We start from the raw sequence: 5,577 nt of genomic DNA, 5'->3' as shown, positions 1-5,577 counted from the left end.
CTTTACAAGAGATCTTTCCTGTTTACAGCCATAAGCATCTATAACGTATCTTAAATAAATGAGGATAACGAGTTACAACAACAAATAATTTCCCTTTGGGATTACTAAAGTATTTTTTTGAATATGCTGGTGAAGATTCTCAGTCATCCAGGACATGATGAATTCAAAAAGCGTTCAATACAAAAACAACTGGACTTTATTTGTAACAGAAGACGTTTCGCTCCTCATCCGAGGAGCTTTCTCAATTCAAAGAGCAGAGAGTGAGAGATTCAGGTTATAAGGCTGAGTGAGATAAGACACACACACACATAAGACACACACACACATATATGTAGATTGGCAGTTCCCACCTAAAAACCTAAAACAGTAGGTCTTTGTTCCTCTAATTCACAGACGAGGCCCCTCTGTTCCCATCAGGTGTGAAAACCGGCTGGGAATCTGTTTTAAAGTTGCATTATATGTTTTTGAAAGTGGGAATCTGAGGCCTCCTCCTCTGTTAAGAGACGGTTTTTCTCTTTTTACATAAATTGCTTCCTTCACCCCCCTCTCAAACCATCTGTGTTGTCGGTCCAAAATGTGCACATTTTGGTCCTCAAAAGAGTGTCCCTTATCTGTGAGATGGAGGTGAACAGCTGAATCTTGTCCTGTGGAGCTGGCTCTCCTGTGTTGAGTCATGCGTCTGTGAAGAGGCTGTTTAGTTTCTCCAATGTAGAGGTCTGGACAGTCCTCGCTGCACTGGACCGCATACACTACACCACTCTGTTTGTGTATGGGTGTTTTGTCCTTAGGGTGGACCAGCCTCTGTCTGAGAGTCCTGCTGGGTTTGAAATGTACTGGGATCTTGTGTTTGTTGAAGATCCTTCTGAATTTCTCTGATACTCCAGCAACATAAGGGATGACAATGTTTTTACGTCTGTTGTTCTCCTTTTTCTGTTTATTGGTGTGTTTTGTAGATTTCCTCGCTGACTTGACAAAAGCCCAGTTAGGATATCCACATGTTTGAAGAGCTTCTTGAACGTGTTTCAGTTCCTTTTCCTTCCCTTCTGTCCTTGTGGGGACGCATTCGGCCCGATGTTGTAAAGTTCTGATGACAGAGAGTTTGTGTTCCAGTGGATGGTGGGAGTCAAACAGAAGATACTGGTCTGTGTGGGTTGGTTTCCTGTACACTTCAATGTTGAGGCTGTCCTCTCTCTCCATCTGAACCAAACAGTCCAAAAAAGGCAAGTTGTTGTCGTTTGCATCCTCTCTGGTGAACTTGATGTTGTTATCGACCGAGTTAATGTGTCTGGTGAACGCTTCTATTTCCTTGGCTTGGATTTTGACCCAGGTGTCATCCACATAACGGAACCAATGGCTTGGCATCGTTCCCTCATAGGAGTTTAGGACTCTGTTCCACTTCCTCCATGTAGAGATTGGCAACAATGGGTGACACTGGAGATCCCATGGCACAGCCGTGCTTCTGTCTGTAAAAACTGTCATTGAACTTGAAATAAGTGGTGGAGAGGCAGAGGTCCAACAGGGTGCAGATCTGGTCCGGGGTGAAGTTGGTCCTGTTGATTAAGTCCTTGTCTTGTAGAAGTTGTTTTCTGACGGTTTCTACTGCTTCAGAGATGGGTATGCATGTGAAAAGAGAAGTCACATCATACGATTCAAGGGTTTCTCCTGGGGTTGGTTTCAAGTGTTGAACTTTGTTAGCAAAATCAATGGAGTTCTTTATGTGATGAGGTGTGTTTCCAACAAGAGGAGCTAAAATATCAGCCAGATGTTTAGCAATATTGTATGTCACTGAGTTCATGCTGCTGACGATGGGTCTGAGTGGTGTTCCTTTGTGTATTTTTGGGAGTCCATAAAGACAGGGAGTGGCTTCCCCTGGGTACAATCTATAATACAAAGATCGATTGATTGTTTTCTCCTTTTCAAGTTTTTGCAGGTAATCTGTGACTTTCTTTTTGTAGGCACTGGTTGGGTCCCTCTTCAGGGTCTCGTAGGTGTTACGGTCGCTCAGTAGTGTAGTTATTTTTTCCCGGTAATCAGAAGTGTTGAGGACTACTGTGCATCTTCCTTTATCAGCTGGTAAAATGGTGATGTTTTGGTCCTGGCTGAGTGATGTTACAGCTTTCCTTTCCTGTGGTGTGGTTTGAAGGAGGCGGTTTGGCACTGGAGATGGTTGCTGATATTTCCATTCTGAGCTGTTCTGTCTCTCCTTCCGTCAAGTTGTTGTTCCTAATCGCGGATTCAGTGGCCGTGATTAGTTCCACAACAGGTATTACTTGAGGGGAGATGGCAAAATTTAGTCCTTTTGCCAGCACGTCTTTCTCAGGTTGTGTCAATGTCCTGTTAGACAAATTTCTAACCCACTGGTCCTGAAAATTAGTGTTGGCAACAAACTCCTGATCTTGACTGATGGTTTGTGATGAGAAAACCGCTTTGTATTGAACGCTTTTTGTATTTTTTTGAATGTTTGTAGAATCACATAATCTCCACATAAATCTGTATATGAGGGCTGTTGTATTTCATATAACAATTTGTGGACTTTTGTGTGCTAATAGTCAATCTCTTCAGAATTAATGAAAACTGTAGATTATATTCCATGTATGATTATTAAAAGCTTTGCATTTCTCACAGTATGGTTCCAAATATAAACCAGATTAGATTAGTTGCTTGGTGCATTCCTATAAAAGTTTTAGGCTGCAACGAGGGGTTGCAACATTGGTTCCCTTTCTACGTGTTTTCGGCTTTGTTTTAGGGGGTGGGGGGGTTAAGGAACATCTCCCCTCCAAGTTTCAGCATTCCTGCTGTACCTTCTCATTTCTTTTAATTTAATCTTCTTGTTGGGCTTTCAGTCTGTTTGATCATTTTTGTTGGTTTCAGATTAGCGTTTTCTAAAGCTTTTGTTGATGTGTGTCACAGGAGTGTGGTCCGCTGGATTCTGAGGCCATGGTGATAGGGGTTCTGGATAAGTCCTTTGATGTGCTGGTGCTCCAATACGGCGTGCAGAAACGCATCTACTGCAAGGTCCGCTCCATCAACTTGTCTGTCATCATACATCAGGATCGCAGCCTAAAACATTTAAAAACCTTCTCTCTGTCTGTAGCTTATTGGAGACTTGATCTCGTTCCACCATCATAAAGTGGGGAAGAAATCTGAGCTCAGACTGATCTGGAAACCAGAAGACCCAGAAACCCCACATGTGGAGCAGGCAAGACTCCCTCATAGCCAGCCATCTGTTTTAACACAGCAGACTGATATAATTGTGCACACAGGCTGTAAAACCAAAATAATCCATCTCGTTTCTTTACCCAGATCATTTCAATCTTCTCATTGGTGGAGGTGCAGCTCAAAACGGACGGCTCTCTGAAGTACAACGCAGCGCTGAAGAGGCCAGATTGCAGTGGGTCCTGCACAAAGCAGTCACCTTGATGGAGCCAGCAGTGTCACCGTTTCTCTGTTGATTAGTAGGAATGAAATATTTTCTGACGTAGGGTAAGGTAGGCACTAACCTGTTGCATCAGGAACAGATTTCACTCACTCTGTCTTAAAATGTTTACTTTTACCCTGCTCACTGCAAAATGTCCAGTCCCATCACATGACAGCTGTTTATTTTGGTGGGTACAAACAGACATATGTGCCTACGTACACTCTCATGGTGTTATTTCTTTAGAAAGATGGCAGCCTTTCATTAGATACATTAGAAATTAAAAAATCTTGCAAGCTCTTTAAAAATGTACTAAAACCAATTTTTCTGTGATTTAGTGTGAAATTTAGTTCAGCTCTATAGCTGAAACAATGAGTCTTATTGTTGTCTTTCATTTATTGGCCTGATCCGGTCAGTTTACTTGTGCCATAATTTTACACACTCTAATTTGTGAAAATTTATTTTTAAACATTGTTTTAGTTGAACATCAGTCAGCTTCCTGGTGTACAGTATGATTGAGAAGTGTTTAAAGGGTGGAACAGGTTGAAGAGGAGAACATTTCACTCCTATCGTGTGAACAGTCTTTGGTAATTAACTAAATTAGTGAAAGGTTTCCACAGATTCAAAAAGCTGCTTTTACTTGCAGCATAATTTCATCTTCACTAAGGAGCTGGAACAGCCACTTCGTGTGATCCTAGTTTTTTTATTTTATCATTGTATGTGTCCGTTGTTTTAAACAAGGAATTTATTTTAGAGTTTGTCAATCTGCTGCTAACGCATTTAAAGTGAAGATTCTCATTGAAATTCTTTACAGGAACATCTACTTCATCCAACGTATTTTGTGTCTAAACAAAGTTAAGCGTTTGGGTGTAAAAACCAAACCAAAGTTTATTTACCTGCTTTTAATTTAAAATGTGACAGACTTGAATCTTATCTGTTGCTGTAATTGTTTGGTGGATTTAAAATTCAAATGAATTTCATGTTTGAAAACTAGTTTCCTGCTTCTTTTTGTGTGTTCTTGTTTGTTTTATTACATTAAGAATATCATTTTTGATTTGTTAGCTTTGTTAGTGTAAAATGCTAATTTCGGCCCCAATTTAATTAAATAAGCCTGACTTTAACAACCCGTGAAGACAAGATTTTTATGACTTAATCCACACACTTTACTGTTAATCTGTTCGCAGCCTAACATTCTGTGCAGCATGAAAAACACCTTATTTATCCTGATGCATGCTCAATAATCCAGGTAAAAAAAATCTAACAAAATTGAGTCAGGTCTTCTAGATGAATTCTTCTCGTTGAAACGTTTCGTCTTTTATCCAAAAGACTTCTTCAGTCTGAGGAGCTGCAACAAACTCATTCTTATAAATAGCACCTTCTCATAGTGGATCAACCAGTTTGTTGTTGACATCCAGAACTAGCTGTTGACATGATCAAGGAGGACCATAAGCCTATTAGTGTCCTGATGGCCGCTTGCTATTCACAGATGACAGTGATACTAGCAATAATAAGAGGGGGACAGTTGGACACGGAGGACTGCCCCGTTTAATGATGGATGGGCTATTTTCACAAAGATGGCCTCCTTTCTGAAACCATCATTCCTCTCTATCAAGGATGTGAACATCTTCATCCCTGAAAGAGTGACCGCTGGCCTGGAGATGAGCGTAAACAGTAGAGTCCTGGCCTGATGATGTTGATCTGTGCTGGGCCATCCTTTTGGCCAGTGGCTGTTTAGTTTCCTCGATGTAAGACTGATCACAGCCCTCCTGACACTGAAGATCATATATCAGAATCAGAATAAACTTTATTGACATTGCACCGAGATACAACGCGAATATGTGCGTACAGTCGTCCGAAGATGGGCGGAGTGCACAAAGCTGCGGCTAAAAATAATCAGCGCGGCCTTCTTATTCTTATTCAGAATAATGTTTTGCTTAGATAAGAAAAGGAAAGAAAACATGAGGAAAGACGGTATAAAAAAAAAGATCTCTCACACCGTGTCCTAGACAGGGCACAATTTGAAGCATCAAAAAATCCTACCACAGCAAAGCAACATAAACAGACGTTATACATTTACATATAGGCGGTGAAAACATTGAATTTTTAAGGGAAAGACGTAGCATAGTCCAGAGCCCCCCCCCCCCCCCCCCCCCCCCCCCCCC

Source organism: Nematolebias whitei, chromosome 9 (assembly GCF_014905685.2).
Source record: "Nematolebias whitei isolate Nwh7 chromosome 9, NemWhi1, whole genome shotgun sequence".
Classification (NCBI taxonomy): domain Eukaryota; kingdom Metazoa; phylum Chordata; class Actinopteri; order Cyprinodontiformes; family Rivulidae; genus Nematolebias; species Nematolebias whitei.
This window is presented reverse-complemented; position numbering follows the sequence as displayed.